This window comes from Schistocerca serialis, chromosome 9, assembly GCF_023864345.2.
Source record: "Schistocerca serialis cubense isolate TAMUIC-IGC-003099 chromosome 9, iqSchSeri2.2, whole genome shotgun sequence".
Taxonomy (NCBI): domain Eukaryota; kingdom Metazoa; phylum Arthropoda; class Insecta; order Orthoptera; family Acrididae; genus Schistocerca; species Schistocerca serialis.
This window is the reverse complement of record NC_064646.1, coordinates 147,463,712-147,486,528: the sequence shown is the minus strand read 5'-3', so window position 1 is coordinate 147,486,528 and position 22,817 is coordinate 147,463,712.

Below are 22,817 nucleotides of genomic sequence, written 5' to 3'. Positions count from 1 at the left end.
TATTGTGTGTTCTTGCATCAACGTAATTAATTTACTTTTGTATAGTAGGGATATTGACCCAGCCGTATTGTGTGTGATAGGTTCTTGGCCCAATTTCTAAAGTTACCTTAGCATCACAATTTTAAAGAGAAAATTATTTTATTTTCTTAACGAAGATTATCAGAAAATTGCTTCATCTTGAAAAGCTACTTGGCGATTCAATTTAACTATAAAGGGCCACAAATTTACCAGTTGCATTACGTTGTGATAGAATTATTTTATCATGTAAAGTCTACTGGTAATCTGGAAGTAAAATACTTTAGATTGTTATTCAACACACATACCAGAGAAACAATTAACATTATATTCTACATTTCATTGTTTGCATATTATAGATAGTGTACGTTCATACATGTGTACTTGTGTTTATGGGACTTTTAACACAATAATCGATATGGAGTAGTTGTTCAGTGTAATTAATTATGTGAGTTGTAAAGTGTTTTCTCTTTAATGATTAATGTCACTGATTTACTGTAAGGAAATAGAGTTTTACTAAATATGTTTTGTTGAATTGTAACTGTGTATTTAAGCAATGAACCTTTCTAAAATATGTTTGTTTATGTAAAGGAAATAATAATGTAAAAATTGGTTCATACTTAGGAACTTGCATTGTACAATGAAAAAGACATGGTACTTCGCCTCCACAACGGAACTGAGTTGGCGCGCACCAAAAGGTGGAATTGGCGCTCAATCTGGGTGGCAAGCGAGAGAGCACAGTAGCAGTCAGTAGCCAGCAGCCAACAAGTCAACAGCGCAGGTGCCGAGCGAGGCATCCAGTTTCTAATTGTGGCTGTAAAATGGTGCTCTCGCATTGCGAATGGCTATAAAAATGATATTCACGTCGCCAAGAAGAACTAAATAGAGCATATTACTGCCAAAGGAGAGACCAGGTAGCCTCCACGTGCTCGCCGCCACAATTGCACCACAACATCATCAGATTCGAGACTTTATAACTGTATATCAGTATGAATCAGTGTATCTGTGTGAATTAATTTGCAATAATAATGCAACTAGTACTAAACTTTGTGTACGAACCATGAATTGTTTCCTTCCATGGTACCTATCGGGGTCCTCCCCTCATAATGACCAATATCCGAGTACCCTGTGTGTGAAAAAATGATAATCACCTGTGTTATCTAACAATGCATAGTTCTGAATGAAAATATGTATAGATGTGAGTAGTTAGATCATTAATTTCAGTGATATAAAGGGAGACATTAATTATTGAATCCATGAAAATCTCCAACGTGTTTCGGTTTGCTTCCGTTTTACAAATATCATTGTTTTTATGTTCAGCATGTAACCTCCCGACAAAATAATTTAAATAAGAAACTATGAACCAAGTGCAACCTCCGCACAAAAATTTTTAAATGAATTTTATATACTTTATATACTTTTTATATTACCTCTGAACAAAATTAATTTTAATGTAACCTCTGAACAAAATTGGCTCCCATTTATGATCTCTATGCTGAAATGCATTCACATTTAATGTAACCACAAAATTCAATTCTTAAATCCGGAAATAATAAAAAAAAATTCAGTAACCTGGTAAATTTTATGACGACAGCAGCGCTGCGCCTCGGCCCAGTATCCTGAATAAAAAAGGAAAAATTTTTACCTCAATAAAAACTGCGAATATATATCTGCTCTTATGTAGAAATTTTTTGGCACAGCTTCGTGCAATGCTGGCGTATATTTTTTTTTGATTCTTGGAACGAATGATCATGCATTGGAAATTTTCTTTAAATTGAAATGAATGCTTTTCTTCAAAAAAAATTATTTTATATTATAAAAATCATTATTTGGGCATTTTTTTAAAAAGAAATTAACGACAGTTAATATACATTACTAGATATGCACAAGGCTGCTTCTTTACCTTCTACAATAATACTCATCGTCCAGAGTCCCGACCAGAGCAGACTGCCGACACGCGCAGGCACGCGCCGACTACTGTCGAGTACTGCCGACTACAGAAGACTACAGAAGACTAAAGCCGACCAGCACAGACTGAAGACTAATGCAGACTACTCTCTGGTCAGAGACTCTGCCATGCCTCGCCCATCGCCGGCAACGCATACGTCTGACATAACCCTCCACTGGGGCGGGGGGGGGGGGGGGGCAAAAATTTGGCAGCGATGGTGAGTCAATTGGACTTGCCATGAGCAACAAATTTTTCTTAATTAACTAAGTTTAAAATCACAGAATATATACATATATATAAGCGCAGAACATGAAATAAAATGTAGTGCACATGCACTGAGTACAGAACATATCAGGCAAAGACAATATGTATACACAATGAGTAAAAATCATATTAAGAAATGACATAAAGTGCACACGCAATGTAGTACTGAACATATCAGGAAATCGTATAGGCAATGAGTACAAATCATATTAACAAATGACATAAAGTGCACACGCACTGTAGTATTGAACATATCAGGAAATCACAAATGTATAGGCAATGAGTACAAATCATATTAACAAATGACAAAAGTGCACACGCACTGTAGTTCAGAACATATCAGCAAATCGCAAAATGTATATGCAATGAATACAAATCATGTTAACAAAATGACAAAAGTTCACACGCACTGTATATACTTTTTTTTTTACTATTTTACAAGAACTAGGATAGGAAAGGGAAGGATTGCATCATGGTTGTAGCACTTTAGGTTGCACACAGCTGCACTGAAAGTCCATATCTTTCTACAGGAGCACAACACCAAGTGAGACAATCTGCAGTTCTTTACCTTGAAGTATTAATCAGTGTAGCGAAGACACTGAAATGTCGTAGTAATATTCCGTGTTGTCATTTTGGTAGAACATTAGGTACACCAAACAATGGGACCATAATAACATCTCCATCACTCAAGGTGGTGGACAGCATGTCGTGTCAACACCACGTTCTTGTAAGGTACACCAACGTAGAATTAGTGCAAGAACCAAATATAGTGCTCCATTATCATGAGGATAGGCAGGGCAAACGGATATTGCAGTAATTTCTGGTAATTAGGTCAGAAGGTGAAGGACATTAAGTCACATACTAGTCTTCATTGAGAATTACACTAGTCTAACAACTGATTTGAGTAATTGGTGGCACTCATCGCCCAGATACTGAACATTTCTGTACCATGTATGAAGTATTACAGAATAATGTTCATAAATCATCTGATTACAGTGAACATTGGCACTCATTGACCAGTTACAAACCATCAGAAGTCATCATTCAAAACAGAAGCTAATGAATGGCATAGTATTAACATAATTCACTTAGTTATAGTAATCATTGGCACTCATTGGCCAGTTACAAAACATATAGCAAGTATTGAATAGTACAAAACATTTTTCATCATTCAAGTGACATACGACATATTTAAAATAATTATTGGCACTCATTGGCCAGTTACAAAGTATTCTTATATTTTTATAAAACCTTATTCAGTATTATTAAGAAGTTATCATTCAAAATGAGAGTCAATTATTGGCATAGCATTTATAGAGTATAACAAAAATATTATTTACAGAAATTATTGGCATAGCATGTATGAATTATTACAAAATATCATTCACTATTACTCAGAACTCATCATTCAAGTGACATAGGACATAATGAAAATGTAACATACTGTAACTATTACTCAAGGTCTGTGGTTAGAAAACATTATTCAGTATTACTCAGAACTGATCATTCAAGTGACACAGGACATATTGAAAATGTAACATACTGTAACTATTATTCAAGTTCTGTGACTAGAAAACATCATTCAGTATTACTCAGAACTCTTAAACTGGTAGCATTATTTGGGACTGGTAATACATTTTTTTTGTGCTCGCAATGCTTTGCGTTGATATCGATAATTAATTATTGGGGCATAACAATATTTGCTTTTGAGTTATTGCTGCAAATGAAGATGTGTAACGTCATTCGTCATGAGTCAGCTGTAGCAAGGTTATGAAACAAATAGAGTATATGTGATCACATTCATGAATGACACAGGTTTAATGACCAACTGCTTATAGCACATTAATTTCATGAATAATTTCTCCTGCAAAATATACAAAATGGATTATTAAACTGAAAGAAGAAACGCATATTATGCTGAAAAGTAGTGAACTTCGAATTAACAGGTAATGAAATGTGTATTAAATATATATGTTCTCTAGCTGTCCTTTCCAAAACCTTCAGTCATCATACCATGCGACATAAGACATACTGTCAAAACGAACTGCAACAAATACTTAAATAACTACATAGCATTTCTTAACTAACAGTAAATATATAAACCTCATCATTATTTTCATCTGCAAAGAAAAACTTCATTATCCATATCATCATAACTCCATTATTATCATCACCTGTAAAGAAAAACTTCATTATCCATATTAGAATATTCTGCATCACTACTCATCATCATTCATTATCATCTGCAAAAAAGTCACTTCGTTATTCATTATACAACTATTCCTTATTTCTAGCATATTTCATCACTAAAACTAAGATGTGTAGTTCTGTCTGACAGCCTGCATCAATCGCTTCGTACTCTCAAAGAAAAAATTAGTTAAGACTGCTATCATACGATGTGTATAGTATATTCTTGTTAATGCTTGTTAATTCTGATCCATTTACTCTTCGTGATGAGTTATTGCATCTTCTTTCGTTCATTGCGAAGGTGAAATTCCCATTTCTGTTTAATTTATTTCTTTTACATGTTATTTCTTTCTGAAAATGATGAACAAAGATTAATGTCTTGCATTTAAATCATATACCCATTAAATAAAAACTGGATTATAATAACATAATTGAGCATACAGCATAGCATGACAGAAAACGTAATATGTAAAAAACATAGACAGTGTGCAGGTGCAAAAATGTGTACAGAGTATCACACTGTAGCAGCCAAAAAAAAAAAAAACATTTAAAAATAGTCACGATGTTGAGATATCATAAGGCAAAATGTCAAAGTCAACTGGTGTTTGTTATATCTTAAAAATTTCAGCGTGCATACAAACAAAACAGGAAAACAATCATACATACATGAAAAACGGAAAATGTGCACGGTCTGATATATAACGACAAGAAATGACTTTCTTTGTGTTCAGCTTGTATGTTGTGTAGTTAATAGAGGCGAGACCTGAAGACTTTAATGGAGAGAGAATTTGATAAAATTAATATGTCACTAGATAGAATTGCATAATTAGTCATAAAATACGTAAGTTTATCTGGAAAAATGTGCACGGTCTGATGTGTAACGACAAGAAAAGCAACCTGCTAACCTTACCTTGCCGGGCACTTGCCAAGAAAAAATACGATAATCGTCAATAAGTAGTCACATAAATATAATTGCATAAGTGGTCATAAAATGTGTAAGTTCATCTGGAAAAATACGCTTGGTCTGATGTGTAACGACAACAAAAGCGACCTGCTAACCTTACCTTGCCGGGCACTTGCCAAGAAAAAATACGATAATCATCAGTAAGTAGTCACATAAATATAATTGCATAAGTGGTCATAAAAAAAATTAGGAAATGGCATTACAGTATGATAAATCATAAAGTATGTTCATTCAATAATGGGTTTGATGTTGGAGACATGGTGATTGCCCTTGCTTTTTCTGGTTCTCAAAGTTTCGACGTGTACTACATTGGGGTGAGGAATGCTGCGAATTCGATATGGACCTGCGTATAGAAGCTCAAATTTGTTGCATCTGCTCTTTCCTCTGTTGGATAAATAGTGTGTACGTACTACTATCTTCTGTCCAATGCGAAAGTCACGGCGTGTGCAAACCTGTTTTTGCTGTCTTCTCCGGCGCTGTGCGGCACGTTTGATGTTGTTCAGCGCAATGTCAATTATTTCATGATGCCGTAGTTGACGAGATGTAGGAAAGGTTACTAATTCTTTAATTTTGTTAGGTGGTTCAACATTTTTTAGTATAACAGACGGAGATAGCATAGTAGATTCATTTGGTATGAAATTAATTACATCCTGGCATGAGAGTATGTATGTGTCCCAATCAATATGTTTTTTATGGCAGTATATTCTACACAGTTTACCAATTTCTTTCATTAATTGTTCACAAGGGTTCGAAGAAGCATGGTACCTGGATATATAGATCGGAGAAATGTTTCTAGCTCGTAACATACGTGTCCAAATAGCAGATCGAAACTGTGGTCCGTTGTCGCAAATTACTTTCAATACATGCCCTACATGAAATAGAAAATGTTTTACAAATGCTTTCCAAACAGTTTTAGCAGTAGCTTTGCGTAACGGAGTGAAGATAACAAATTTTGAAGTGAGTTCAACAGCGACAAAGATGTAGCAAAAACCTCTATTAGTTCTGGGAATCGGACCAAAAGTGTCTATAGCGGCCATGTGTCTCAATTTAACAGGTACAATGGGATGTAATGGAGGAATATGTGAAGTCGTGTCTGATTTAGCTTTCTGGCAGATTTTACATGACGCTAAAACTCGTCGAATACGTTTCTCCATGTTGGTAAAATAACAGTTCTGTCTCAGTATAAGAAAACATTTTCTGACTCCGTAATGTGCGTAACTTAAATGAGTATACCGGATTAATTTGTTAACAAGTTCGTCAGGAATGCATAATAACCAATTGTTGCTGTCAGGGTGAGAGCGGCAAAACAGAATATTATTGCGTACAGTGTAATGGTTTCTAATGGTAACATTATTCCTATCTTGCCAAAGGTGTTTAATTTCTTTCCACACGTTGTCTATACTCTGCTCTTGTGCTATGTCTTGTAATGACGACGAAATGAAGTTTTCAAATGCAACTTGTTGAATGTACATGACGCTGAAATTTGTTTTGCAGAAGTTGGTTGCGATGTCTTGCTGACTGTTGCCAAGAGAACGGGATAGTGCGTTTGCTACAATAGTTTGTGTACCGGGAATGTGAACAATTGTAAAATTAAATTCCTGCAAATAAAGTTTCCATCCGCTTAATCTGTCGTGAGTAAATTTAGCCGACAGTAAAAATTGTATAGCTCTATGATCTGTGTAAACAGTCGTAGGTCTACCATAAAGAAAATGCCGAAATCTCGTAAATGCCCATACAACACATAATGTTTCAAGTTCTGTAATAGAATAATTGCGTTCGGCAGGTGACAGAATGCGACTCGCAAAGGCGATGTTTTTAATTACTGTACAACCATCTTCTTCAATTTCCTGAAAAATATGTACGCCTAAAGCGGTGTTAGAACTGTCGGTGGCAATGGAAAAATTTCTAGTAAAATCTGGGTGCGATAAAAGTGGTGCATTCAACAAAGCATGTTTCAGGTTCATAAATTGAGAATGTACTTGCTTATCCCAGGACCAAATAGTGTTTTTACCTGTCAACTGACATAATCTAGGGGTGTCTAAAGCAGAGTAATGAATAAATTTACGAAAAAAGTCAATTAAGCCCAAAAAGCTGCGTAGTTGTTTCCTCGTCGTAGGAACAGTAATGTCACGTAAAGCTTGAAGTTTTTCCGGGTCAGGCGTAATGCCCTCTGCTGAAATTACATGTCCAAGAAATTTTATAGAAGTTTTACCAAAGTGCGATTTACTGAGATTAACTGTGAGTCCTTGTGCACGAAAAGTTTGCAACAGTTGTTCAAGAATCAGATTGTGTTCAGACCAGTTAGCTTCTGCAATAAGAATGTCGTCTACGTACGTTGCGATAAAATTTTTCATGCAAAAGTGTGTGTCGGATGGCGTCAAAAGTAATAACATTTTCATGAACAACGTTCTGCGTGTCAAAAGCATTGCTTGCGTTACTGTAAGATGCAACTTGTACTGTATCTAGTCAAATTCTATCTGACGCGCTATTATTTTCAGGAGAATGCTGTGGCATTTCAACTATTTGTACGGTTCTGTTATTTCTTCCTGACGTATTACGTTCGGGATGATATATACTATCTGGTTCATTCATGATAATATGTTGTTGCGGATGATTTTGCTGTTGGTAAGATCGACTGTTATTAAATGTACGCTGAAAATTGTGCTCATTACTTTTACGTCTGTCATGATAGTCATTTCTATACGGTGCATTGCGATAGGAATTGAAGTAGTGTGTTTTCTGTACGTAGTTATTTCCTTGTTGCTGTGCGTTACTATTTGTTGGAGCTGACGCTATACGCGTAGGCGGCGAAACATTAAAGCTTGGTTGACCTTGTACAGTACATTGTTGGTTAGGTATGCTAACCGGCTGGTTTTGTTGCTGTTGTTGGGAAAAACCTCTATTGTTACCAAAATGCGTTCGCTGTTGCTGATAATTTTACACATACTGATGATTAAAATTTTCTATGATATTAAAATTACGCTGGTAGTTCTTGTCATTTTGGGTACGTATAATGATAAAATTGTCACTTTCGGTAAAACTTGTCTTATCGGGTTTTCTTTACTCATTCTTAATTATAGATAGATCGATAGTTGAAGAGCTGTTTTGATGGATATAAAGGATAGTAGAAGAGAAGGCAGCAATGCAGAAAACTAAAGATGAAATGGCACTACTACGGCTCGGGGCCCTGTGCACGCTACGGCACATATTCATTAAAGCGTAATGAATCCTCTGAGGTTTATTACGCGCTGCAAATAAATTTTAGCTTTTGCGTTACAGGCAATGCCGTTGAAAATTCAGAAGCAAATTGCTGTATCCATGCTAATTCTAGTTTCTGCATTACACGAAATGCTGGTAAAAATTCAAGGGCAAATTGTCGTATCCAGTTGAAAGCGTGTACCTGTGCTCTGTCATTTTTAAATACCTTAGATTTTCTTACAGATAAAAATTGCTTGTAATGAACGTTATCGTCTCTGAATGTGTGAACAGGTTCAGGATTGCACGAGAATCTGTTTATCTGTGTCACTTCTTATTCTAAGTCACGTAGTCTCTGTAAATTACTTAAGTTATACCGGCTGTGTGAGTCTGACAAATGTTTGCAACGTGGTGTATGCTGTGATGTGTTAGTGAGTGAAACAATTTTCATTTCTGTCACTTTGAAACATTCCTCAATTTGGCTATTCTGTTGTTCAAATTTCTTATCGACTTCCGTATCCAGAGTGTGTGAAAGTTCTGGTGACTTTAAATTAAACTCGTCGTGTAACTGTGTCGCATTTTCAGAACATTGTTCAGCGACCGCACTACTTTCATCTCTAAGTGATGCTGCATCTGTATTACTTAATTCACGTGCAACAGATCTAATTTCTTCACTACTGTTACTAGCACAAGCCTTAATTTCCTCACATAATTGTTCTTTAGTATCATAACGTTGCACGGTAATGGCTGTAATCTGTTCATTAAGTTGTTTGTTCTGTTCATCAAGGTTGTCGTGTTTTTCATTCGACTGTTTGAAACTTTCATTAAATTGTTTGATCGACCTGCCATATTTTTCATTGAGTTGTTTGCACGATTCATTAAGTTGTTTATAATTATTGTCTAGTTTTTCATTAAATTGTTTGAAATGGTTGTAATTTTTTTCAATAAGTTGTTTTTTGAGATTTTCATTAAGTTGTTTGAAATTGTTTTCTTGTTCTTTCTTAAACTGTAGCAATACTGCCATAATTTGATCCAAGCCAAAATTAGCAACTCTATTCCCTGTGCTGTGTGTTGGTGTATCTGCATTTGTCACGTTTTCTGTAACCATTTGGTCATTCTGTGATTCTCGAAAAGGTTTCCCAATCGGATGTGCGCTGTTAGTCACTACCTCGGAATCAAATAAATCTGCCGTACTTTGAGTACACTGTTCATATTCGTTAGAAAAATTTATCTGTTCGTTACGTAAATTTTGCAAATCGGGTGTGTTAAACTGGGCAGCGTTCATTGTAACAGAACATGCCAAGTCATCAATTGTCGTTAAATTAACAGAGGACACAATTGAATTTGTTTGCTGATCATTAGGATTAAAATCATTACTAATAATCCACACACACTGATTGTCTGTAAATAGGGGATTATCACTATTACACTGAATGTCGCAAGTATTATCGGTCAAATTATACAAGTCAGCTATTTCACTCATTGCACATCGCGATGTACTGTTAACAGTTTTTCGCGGCATTTTTCACAAAACAAAATAAAGCACAAAATGAAACAAAGACAATGCAAAATGCAACAAACACAATTACAAGAGAGAGCAACAAATTGCCGATGATCTGTGAAAGCAATAGTGACAAATTAGTAAATGCGCTGCGCCAGATGCAAACTACGTTTAAGTAAATAAGAGCAGATATATGACTACTTCTCAGAAGATTCACAAAGAAATACTATCCTGGCCGGATGTCGCCACGTGTAGCCTCCCCATAAAATAATTTAAATAAGAAACCATGAACCTAGTGTAACCTCCGCACAAAAATTTTTAAATGAATTTTATATATTGTAACCTCTGAACAAAATTAATTTTAATGTAACCTCTGAACAAAATTGACTCCCATTTATGATCTGTATGCTGAAATGCATTCACATTTAATGTAACCACAAAATTCAATTCGTTAATCCGGAAATAATAAAAAAAATTCAGTAACCTGGTAAATTTTATGACAGCAGCGCTGCGCCTCGGCCCTGTATTCTGAATAAAAAAGGAAACATTTTTACCTCAATAGAAACTGCGAATATATATCTGCTCTTATGTAGAAATTTTTTGGCACAGCTTCGTGCAATGCTGGCGTATATATTTTTTTTTTGATTCTTGGAACGAATGATCATGCATTGGAAGTTTTCTTTACATTGAAATGAATGCTTTTCTTTAAAAAAATTACTTTATATTATAAAAATCATTATTTGGGCATTTTTTTAAAAAAGAAATTAATGACAGTTAATATACATTACTAGATATGCGCAAGGCTGCTTCTTTACCTTCTACAATAATACTCATCGTCCAGAGTCCCGACCAGAGCAGACTGCCGACACGCGCAGGCACGCGCCGACTACTGTCGAGTACTGCCGACTACAGAAGACTACAGAAGACTAAAGCCGACCAGCACAGACTGAAGACTAATGCAGACCACGCTCTGGTCGGAGACTCTGCCATGCCTCGCCCATTGCCGGCAACGCATACGTCTTACAAACAGTATAAAAATTGTCAGTGAAAATCACTTGCTTCACAAGTAGTATTATAAAGCATTTGGTCTTGAAGTTAATTGAAGTTGAACTTTTACTTGAAGTCATTTGTGTAGTTGTAGAGAGTATTTTCAGTTCAAATAATGTTAAAACTTTGCAATATAAATGATTTTAAGTGGGGCAGTAACTCAGCTTTTATCATAATGCGAAATGTTTCTGAAAAGTGTGTATAGTTTGCGTATGTAAAGAAAGTATAGTTTGTGCCCCCCTCCCCCCATTTCATTCTGTTACATCAGGAAGAAACCAAACTGAATAGTTGTTTTCTAGCTAAAGAAAGCTGAAGTAATCATTTAAAAGAATATATATACAAAAGGTGTGTGTTCAGTGTTATCTTATTGCATTTATGGTGTGTATATGTGTGTTGCCCAAACTTTAATTTTTATCAGAGGTCACTTAATCTTGTGTAAGTCTATTTGGGAACAATTCCTGTGCTAAGGTTGTGATTATGTCGAGTAGGGTTAAAATCCATAGTTTTTTATTTGTTTCTGTGATTACTTACATATGCAATTGTTAACTACTGCTACTCACTGTGCAATTCGTCTAGTTGTAACAAGTGTTCATTGCACTTTGCAAAGAAAGTGCTTATGAAAGTTCCCCTTTGCAAGAGTAAAGACAAATTTATTGGAAATAATGTTTTCACATTATTATGCCTAATTAGCCTGGCGACCGTTTATTATTTCATTTACTTTAAATCTGTTACTGTAATTTCTTACGAAGATTCAAGTCCTTTCAATTTTTACCAACAGCCATAATTACAAAATTCATGTTCGATTCCCTCTGCCTGTTAGGTAATACATAGTCAAACTTTTAAAAATCCTCTCAGAGGGTAACACCTACTGTGCGTTTAAGTCATATTTAGGCAAACTGCAGCGGTAGTATTATACTTGGCTTCCTTGTAATATGTTTGTAAGTTCCGTTGTTTGGAAACAGTGTAGCACATGCATGCGCAACGCCAGTAGTAGTTATAACTTCTATGTAAAGAAACTAAGGCTGCAGGTTGATTTTCTTGGTTGTTTTAGACGTCAGCTGGTAGAATATTTGCGTAACCGGTAATGTCAGCGAGTGATTTGCTTTTTAATTAGTGTCTCAGAGTAAAATTCATAATCAGCACTACATGCAAAAGTTGGTTCAATTGCTTTCTCATGGAATAAATACAGTTAATTAATAACTCAAATTTTGAATTCAGTGATAGTAGTAAGAATGGGACAGGTGACCATAATTTTGCCTTAATATGGTATAACGTTGTTGCTTTAATTTGTGGTGTAAGCGGAACTGATAGACAATAAAAGCGGGTCAAAAGCTGTGAGCGGTCTGGGGAAGTTAACCTTGCATTACTGAGCAACTGTTCCACCAGGTATCCAGTCTAGCTTACCAAATTCCTAACCAGACTAACATTAATTATAATCTTTTAATAGTCATACGACAACAGGTGATATATATATAAAAGAGAATTTAAGTAAAAAGAAATAAATCAGTTTATATTTGGAAATTTATTTTAACATTGATCATTGAAATTTCAGCATATTAAACTTGATTCATGAATAAACTGGTGCCTTAGTTAGGATTGTGCCAAAATGTGAGTTTGTAATCTTACGGAACACATCAAATATGGAGCCAAGATTGAGAGACTGCATACAACACTGCATTCATTAAATAACACACGAAGAACGTTGAAACATACGCAAGAGGAAATTAACCACAACCAAGCGATTCAATTTTCACCCAAAGAAATTACGTTCGTAGCACAATCTGTCCGTCATGTAATTACCACACACTGGTATACTAAATTCATACTAACTCTCTGTGAAATCTTCCCAAAATGAATAGCTGAGGGCTACTTTGATGATTACACCACATGCTTCACGTGGTCAACATGGTTTGCACAAAGCGTGTAACTCCACAATAATTTTGATAATTAAAATAAATGAGATCGAAAAGCAATTTACAAAAGAAAAACCTCGAACTGGTTACTAACGTCTTACTACTAACCTGATGGGTCAAACAATTATATAAGCACGTGGTAGTGGTCTCACAAAGTACGCCCCACGTGGGTTGAACATAAAGAAAAGTTGCTATATTGAAAAATATTGTCAAGACGAGACGTTATAATCTCACGCACATTCGCATTTAAGATTGATTATCTTAGTTAGAGTTACTGATCAACACGTGGTTCCACTTTACTCACAAAGTAGTGACAAAGCAACTACCGGAATATATTCTGAACTTCACACGAGAATTACACTGCGCTGCAATTTAAGATAACATTAGATATTTTAGAGCTAAACCTGAAATAAAGGTGATTAAATTTTCTGTTAGGCTGAACTTAAGAAATCCATTGTCCTACGGACTTAGCAGACACGCGCTTAGCCAGAGATCTTACCACTTCAGACGCTCGCCACGGACAGACTGACCTGCGCTACTACCGAGCGTGCTTCCTGAGGGTGGCTCACAAATACCAACGGAAGTGGCCAGAGGGGCAGCTTCCTATACCAACATGACAAGGGACGGCCAGGACCATGCTAAGAATGGAAACCTCTCTGCTTTTAGAAAGCGTTGCTACCTGTTCCGACGTTGGTCCTACTGTTCTCTAGCAGACAGGCTTGTTGCTACCCTCAAGCATGCAACTAGAAATACATTTGCTCATTCATCCTCTCACACAGAAGGGAAGGGGGATGACAATATCTTATCATATACAGTATATAAAAGAAAGTGGATGTAGGTTCCGTATGAGACTGTGTGACATGCATTACATGTAAACTGTGTTTTAAAGTGTAATAGTGTGACAGATCGTTCTTGTTTACGCGTAAAAGTAACACGTTCCACTACTCAGTCTCCTCCCAGATAGTCAGAAACGCCACAGTAAATTTAGAAGAGGAATTTATGCCGTAAATGACAACAGATTTAAGAAATTAACATGAAAGGAATCCAACAGAGACCTTTCAATGGTTACAGATTTGTGTGACTTAACAGAAATGATTAACTGTCTCCATTGTTTAGTACACAGATTGTGGTATGTGGCCAACAGCTGCGGAGTTGTGTACAGACTAATAGACGTGCAACTGTTAAGTAACTGACTGTCCGGATGAACCAAATATTTGTATATATGGTATCATAATCTTCTTCAATGATCGTCCGCGATCATCACTCAACACAGACTTTGGTCCACCTTGTGGCTTTACAGATGTTTTTTTTGCTTTGCCTCTGTGCGATATAACCTCTGAGTCACATTGCCTAAATTAACCATTAATAACACAATAACGGCATATTAGTTTTAATACAAGCTTACACAACTTGTTTAGTTTTGCGTATAAAATAGGGTGTTACAACTTGGGCACACTTATTAAGGTTACTGTGAACATGAAGCAAGGTGTTTACTTCAACAATTGTTAGATTTTAGGCTACATCTTCGTGATGAGTGCGCTGTGAAACTCCCACTTCGAAAAATGAGAACAGTTGTGTTCACAGAGCTGTACACATATAGAGATTCGGCAGAAATATGGAAAGGCCAAGAAAGCAACACATTGCCATGCCTTATGAGGTGTAGAACTCCTGTTGGCATTGAAAGCAGCTTTCTCGGAATGGAAAAATACAGGTAATGTACCGTTGTGAAGGAAATCTTATACCATTCTTCCTGCAAAATAGTGCCAAGCTCAGGCAACGTTGATAGAGGCGGATAGCGATCACACAGCCATCTCTCCAAAATATACCATAAAACCTCAATAATATTGGGATCTGGTGACAGGAGGGATGCGACAATTCATGGTCGTGCTCACAAAACCAGTCCTGAACGGTGAAAGCCGTATCGTCTTGGAACACTGAATTATCATTGGGAAGCAAACACTGTATCGTGGGATCAACCTGATCAGCTAAAATTGTCATGTAATCGTTGGCAGTAATGCGACCTTGTATAGTAACCATGTGGCCCATGGAGTACTGCGGTACGGCTGCCAAATTATCACAAGATCCCTACCATGTTTCACTGTAGGGACGTAAACTCGGACAGAGACATGCAAAACAAGCTTCATCGGACCAAATATTTTTCTTCGGTTGCTCCACAGTCCAGATTTTAAGGCTCGGAACCACGTTTTACTGTTACTGGCATTTGCATCGCTGTTGCGTGGTTTTGGAATTCTAGCTTGACCTGCAATTCCCAGGTTATGGAGCTCCCATCGTGTTATTTTGGTGCCGACGGGTTTCGCTACTGCAGGGTTCAGTTCTGCAGTGACTTTTGCACCTGTTATTCTCTTATTTTTCGTCTCAATCGTCTGCACTGACTGCCCGTCACGATCACTCAACAACCTTTTCGTCCGCGTTGTGATTTAGCGCACGATGTTTTTCCGCTTTTGCTGTGTGCATTATTACTCGCCTTTCGAAACACAAAACGCTTCGGCTATATCGAATACGGAAGCACGCAGTGTACGAAGATCAACAAATTTCCCACGTTCGAATTCACTTAGTTCCGATACAATGCTCTCTACAACCACACAGAACACTGTCATGTCCACGGCTGACAATTGAAACGTATCGAGGACTTTGCGCAGGTGCTGTTTACCGTCAGATGCAACAGCTCAATCTGCAGGTCTGGCTAGCATCCGCGTTTGTGTTCAAGTATACATTTCCGCGGTTTTTCCATATTTTTGTCAAACCCCTATACGCTCCATGGTTGACAAAAACTCAGCCTACGCATCGTAAATAGACTGATCCGCCAAATCATCCAGTCTTAATCCCATATAAAATGTCTGGCGTATTTGTAACAGCGAGTGAAATATACCAGGCTGCATCCTTGCGCCGGCCGCTGTGGCCGAGCGGTTCTAGGCGCTTCAGTATTGAACTGCGCGACCACTATGCTCGCAGGTTCGAATCATGCCTCGGGCAGGGACGTGTATGATGTCCTTAGGTTAGTTAGGTTTAAGTAGTTCTAAGTTCTAGGGGGCTGATGACCTCAGATGTTCAGTCCCATAGTGCTCAGAGCCATTTGAACCACTTTGAATCCCTGCAGTTTTCTCGTTCTAGGGGATGTAATCAGCGATGAGTGGCTTCAGCTGGATGTGGCCTACCTGATAAAAGTTGTGGACAGACATTCTCGCCAAATTGAGGCCACGATCAAGGTTAGAGAAGGTTGGACGACGTCTGTTTATTTGAGAGGATCTTTCATTAGTGTTTAACCTATCAACTAGATACTGTACTTTATCATTTTCATACACTATTGTCATCATTTTCTACTCCTCGGACCGGTACCCATAAGAAGTGATCTGCGGGGTAGTTCTATTTAATCCCGACTTTCCCTTTATAATCAGTAGGCTCTATTTCATGATTACTCCCTGTTTGACACAAAATCAATTTTCTTAGTTTGGCTGTGGTCTAAGGAGAATTTTCAGATCTCTCCAAGCTTGGTAACGTTGGGCTGAACCGTTGGACTGCGCAGGACAATAGCAGTATAATGAGAGAGATGGTGGCAGAGGACAACAGCCGTCCCTGTCTTGGCGTACTTGATTTGGGGCATGTAGCCGGAGCGATTTTTCCCACCGAATTCGTGGACGTGAGTTTCCATTGGTTTCTGGAAGTTCGTGGTAGAAGTTTCGAGATCTATCGAGAGAGACTGTCCCTTAAAACGGGCGATCAAGGAATCCATAGGGAGCGCTTTTGTTGCGGGCCGATTGGGCCGTTGTGTTGCACCCAGCGACTAGAGATGTGACAGGCCGGAAGGTGCGCCGAAAAGTATAGGTGTAGGGCGGCGAACGGGGGCAGACGAAGATGGCACGTTTGACAGGCTGGACGCGTTGGAAATGCTGTCGGCACCTCGACGCAATAATGGTGAGACGCACTACAGCTGCTTGCTGCCGCACTGTTAGTTAATTCGAGAGCAGAACTGGTTAGTAGACCCAGTTTTTTGTATCAAACTTCTTCCAAACTGCTGAACTCTTTGCCACGTGTGTCGTAAGCTACACTATTGGCCATTAAAATTGCTACACCACGAAGATGACGTGCTACAGACGCGAAATTTAACCCACAGGAAGAATATGCTGTGATATGCAAATGATTAGCTTTTCAGAGCATTCACACAAGGTTGGCGCCGGTGGCGACACGTACAACGTGCTGGCATGAGGAAAGTTTCCAACCGATTTCTCATACACAAGCAGCAGTTGGCCGGCGTTGCCTGGTGAAACGTTGTTGTGATGCCTCGTGTAAGGAGGAGAAATGTGTACCATCACGTTTCCGACTTTGATAAAGGTCGGATTGTAGCCTATCGTGATTGCGGTTTATCGTATCGCGACATTGCTGCTCGCGTTGGTCGAGATACAATGACTGTTAGCAGAATATTGAATCGGTGGATTCAGGAGGGTAATACAGAACGCCATGCTGGATCACAACGGCCTCGTATCACTAGCAGTCGAGGTGACAGGCATCCTATCCGCATGGCTGTAACGGATCGTGCAGCCACGTCTCGATTCCTGAATCAACAGATGGGGACGTTTGCAAGACAACAACCATCTGCACGAACAGTTCGGCGACGTTTGTAGGGCATGGATGCGTGTGATGTCCTTAGGTTAGTTAGGTTTAAGTAGTTCTAAGTTATAGGGGACTGATTTCTTTTCTTTTCTTTTTTTCTTTTTCTGACTGATGACCACAGATGTTACGTCCCATAGTGCTCAGAGCCATTTGAACCATTTTTAGTTAAGTCGCATAGTGCTCAGAGCCATTTGAATCTATTGACGTTTGCAGCAACATGGACTATGAGCTCGGAGACCATGGCTGCAGTTACCCTTGACGCTGCATCACAGACAGGGGCGCCTGCGATGGTGTACTCAACGACGAACCTGGATGCACGAATGGAAAAAAGTCATTTTTTCAGATGAATGCAGGTTCTGTTTACAGCATCATGATGGTCGCATCCGTGTTTGGCGACATCGCGGTGAACGCACATTGGAAGCGTGTATTCGTCATCGCCATACTGGCGTATCACCCGGCGTGATGGTACGGGGTGGCATTGCTTACACGTCTCGGTCACCTCTTGTTCGCATTGGCGGCACTTTGAACAGTGGACGTTACATTTCAGATGTGTTGCGACCCGTGGCTCTACCCTTCATTCGATCCCTGCGAAACCCTACATTTCGGCAGGATAATGCACGACTGCATGTTGTGGGTCCTGTACGGGCCTTTCTGGATACAGAAAATGTTCGACTGCTGCCCTGGCCAGCACATTCTCCAGATCTCTCACCTACTGAAAACGTCTGGTCAATGGTGGTCTAGCAACTGGCTCGTCACAATACGCCAGTCACTACTCTTGATGAATTGTCACATCGTGTTGAAGCTGCATGGGCAGCTGTACCTGTACATGCCATCCAAGCTCTGTTTGACTCAATGCCCAGGCGTATCAAGGCCGTTATTACGGCCAGAGGTGGTCGTTATGGGTACTGATTTCTCAGGATCTATGCACCCAAAGTGTAAATTCTTTACAACGCACAGTTTTAAACTGAAGAGAGCATTTGTTCTCCTGTTTCAATGTTTATAATTCACAAATTTTTTTCTCGCGCTGCTCTTGTCCAGTGGAAATCCGTTAACGAAATTTTGAGTTTATTAGCATTGCGAATTTATGTTAATGAGTCATATCAACTTTCCCTCTTGTTCTTTGCCCTCAACAATGATTATCTCTGTTGCAGCATGTTGGTTCATGCACAAGCTTATAAGATCCTTCTCGTTGTTTCCGTAGAGGCACTTGCCCCCCCCCCCCCCCTGCCCCCTCTCCAGCCCCCATGCTGACCACTTTGTCAAGTTTGCATTTCATAAGGGACAGTAGCATTTAAAAGCATTGTTTGTTACGCAACCTAACACCCTTCATGTACAAGTAACTATAATAAATCCAAATGTTCAAATTACCTATTTTACTTCAAGCCTCCCAGGGCATATTCAGATGCGTCTGCTAAAAGATTATGAAAATTATATGAGGTACAGCTTAACATTGGGTTCGTCTCCATGAAGCCGTACTGTGCGACTTGTTTCCGTTCTGTCAGGGTTAAGAAATTGTTTTACTTATTTTCAGGCAGAAAGTGCTCTTATTTTAATCAACCACAGTGTGGCCATTACATTTATGAGGTACGACACCATCATCAATGGATGTGATACAAAATAGCAATAGGGATTGTTTGTTAAATACACTGAGGCGACAAAAGTCATGGGATAGTGTACACAAGGTATAAAAGGTCAGTGCTTTGGCGGAGCTGTCATTTATACACAGGTGATTCATATGGAGAAGTGTCGACGTGATTATGGTTCAAAATGGTTCAAATGGCTCTGAGCACTATGGGACTTAACAACTGAAGTCATCAGTTCCCTAGACTTAGAACTACTTAAACCTAACTAACCTAAAGACAGCACACACATCCATGCCCGAGGGAGGATTCGAACCTGCGACCGTAACAGCAGCGCGGATTCGGACTGAAGCGCCTAGAACCGCCTGGTCACAACGGCCGGCCGTGATTATGGCCGCACGATGGGAATTAACAGGTTTTGAACGCGAAATGGTAGCTGTAACTAGACGAATGGGATTCTGTTCCTGAAATCGTTTGAGAATTCAGTATTCCACTATCTACAGGGTCAAGAGTGCGCCTAAGATACCAAATTTCAGACATTGCCTCTCACCACAGACAACGCAGTGGCCTAGGGCCTTCACTTAACGACAGAGAGCAGCCGCGTTCGCGTAGAGTTGTCAGTGCTAACAGACAGGCAACACTGCGAATGCATTTGTTAACAACACATCTCCTAGGCTCGTGACTGTATCGGTTGGACACCAAACGACTCGAAAACCGTGGTCTGGTCACGTGTGTCCTCATTTCAGTTGGCAATAGCTATTGGTAGGGATCGAATGCGGCGCAGATCCCACGAAGCCGTGGAACCAGGTTGTCAACGAGGCACAGTGCAAGCTGGCCGTGGCTCCATAATAGTGTGGGCTGTGTTTGTATGGAATGGACTGGGTCCTCTGGTCCAACTGAAACGATCATTGACTGGAATTGGTTATGTTGGAGACCATTTGCAGCCATTCGCGTTCCCAAACAACGATGGAATTTTTATGGACAATGAGCCATTTCACCGGGTCATAACTGTTCGCGATTGGTTTGAAGCCTCGCAGAGTGACCGCGCGGTTAGAGGCACCATGGTACTGCTGATTGCGCAGCCCCTCCCGCCGGAGTGTACGAGTCCTCCCTCGGGCATGGGCGTGTGTGTTGTTCTTAGCATAAGTTAGTTTAAGTGGTGTGTAAGTCTTGGGACCGATGACCTCAGCAATTTGGCCCCATAGGAATTCATACACATTTGAACTTTCTTGATTAGTTTGAAGAACATGCTAGACTGTTCTAGCGAATGGTTTCGGCACCCAGATCGTTCGAAATGAGACCTATTGAACATTTATGGGACATATCGAGATGTCAATTCGTGCAAAAACCATGAACAGGCAATACATTCTCAATTATGGATGGCTATAGAAACAGCTTGGCTCATTATTTCTGCAGCGGACTTTCAACGACTTTTTGGGTCCATGCCTCGTCGAGTTACTGCACCACGCCGGGCAAAAGGGGGTCCGACACGATATTGGGAGGTATACCAATGGCTTTTGTCACCTCAGTGTGTATTAAAGGCCCATTTTTGCCAATTTTTTTACCAGAAACGCAGATCGATATCACTAGTTTACCGTAGCTCACTCCATGCTACCAGAAACTGAAACACAGCGGGCAGATCATACGGTGTTTCAAGGTATTAGCGTGACGTTGAGACGTAGCGCCATATACCTATCCTACCTTGGAGGCGGTTAAGTGGGAGATGTGTCTCAGAGCTGGATAGTGATAGATGGTGACACGAGACTGGACGGGCACGTAGTTTATGTATCAGCCGATAGAGGACAGTATTGGATAGGGGACTGTGATTTAGTTTCGATTGTGCCAACTAGAGTGCACTTAAGTAACAGAATGGTATACATAAACTGTTCTAGTATTTTCATAAAGTGTTATTATGTCTTCTTGCGTATGTAAAATGTTATAAATGTGTTTTAGCACTATGAATGATGCGTGAGTGTGGTTTAAGGTTAATATGAAGATAATTGTTCAACGAGTTACGTAGTGGGATTTAGTGTGGGAACATTTCGAAGAAGTATGGATGTGGACAAAGGGGATTTTTGTAGAATAGATTTGTAAAGTAAGTTTATGGTAAACGGAAAGTTAATTCAGGTATAAATAACAATAGTAAATAACTTTATGCATAAACAAAACTTCAGCATTTTAGATAATTACGTCGGTAAAAAGTGCAGTCGTTAGCTTTACTATTTTGCGATTGGTTATTGATGAAAAGCGCGGACTTACGCGGGAGAATGTTGTTTTGCTATTGGCTGTTGAGTAAACTGACCAATGGTAAAGCAATATTCTTCGCGCACTTTTCTCTGTTGGTAGAGAAGACTTAAAGCATTCTAGAGAGGGGTCGGAGCCTAGCCATGAAACAGTTCGGACGTGTGTAGTAGTACTTCCGATAGAAATGATAAGTTGCCTTATCTAGCAGTGTTTCATACATTAAAAGTGTTGTAAAGTGACGGCATAATTATTCCGATGTGTGTGTAGAAATTTCGGAATTTTTAAGTGAATTTTATGACGAGAAAAGACATAAATTCCACGTGGCGTATTGAGCAGGTCGGTGGCTAAAAACTGTGACTGCATTAGGTACCGACAGACTTAATATTTGTCGAGCATTCTCAATGAAAAACCATCCGTATTTTTGTAGCTATTACGTTTTAGGGAAATTCAACCCCATAAACTTGCTAACGTGAGTGAAAGGGATGGTGAGTGACTGTGTTAAGACTAGCACGGGCTTGGCAGTGATACTTGTTCACATAAGTTTCAGAATATATTAATTAAGGACAAAATTTCCAACCTTTCATTTCGTGTGAAAACTTTCTCCCGGAACGTAGATTAGTGACTTTAATTTGTAAGTAGGCTGTTTCGGTTCTTATATTGGTAACGCCAACGCCACGTAGCGCTCTATATGAAAATCACTGACTGTGCTCTGTGATGACCTGCCTACCAATATTCTTCAACTTCGACTGACTCTGCGGTGGGTTTTCTCTGTTGTGGCCCATTACCTGTCTGCATGCCAAAAGTCAGCACTGTCTTTCCGTTGGAAGGACAACACTACTTCTTCAAGACTGCATGGAAATCCACTACTTCCGTGTGCATTTACTTTTACTGCTCAGCCTTTGAGAAAAACACTGCAATTTTACTATGATGAACGATCAGGACTGTCTTTTTGATTTCTTTGTTATTGTAACTGTGAAAAAAATTTAACAAATATGTATTGGCCAGTGCCCAAAACAATTTGTAAAATATTTTGTGGGGAGCATGGGGGCTATGTAAGTAGGCTGTTTAGGTTCTTATATTGGTAACGCCAACGCCACGTAGCGCTCTGTATGAAAATCACTGACTGTGCTGCGTGCAGTCTGTGGCTGGTTTGCATTGTTGTTGGCTATTGTAGTGTTGGGCAGTTGGCTGTTAACAGCGCGTAGCGTTGCGCAGTTGGAGGTGAGCCGCCAGCAGTGGTGGATGTGGGGAAGTGAGATGGCGGATTTTTTGAGAGCGGATGATCCGGACGTGTGTCCATCAGAAACAGTACATTTGTAAGAATGGATGC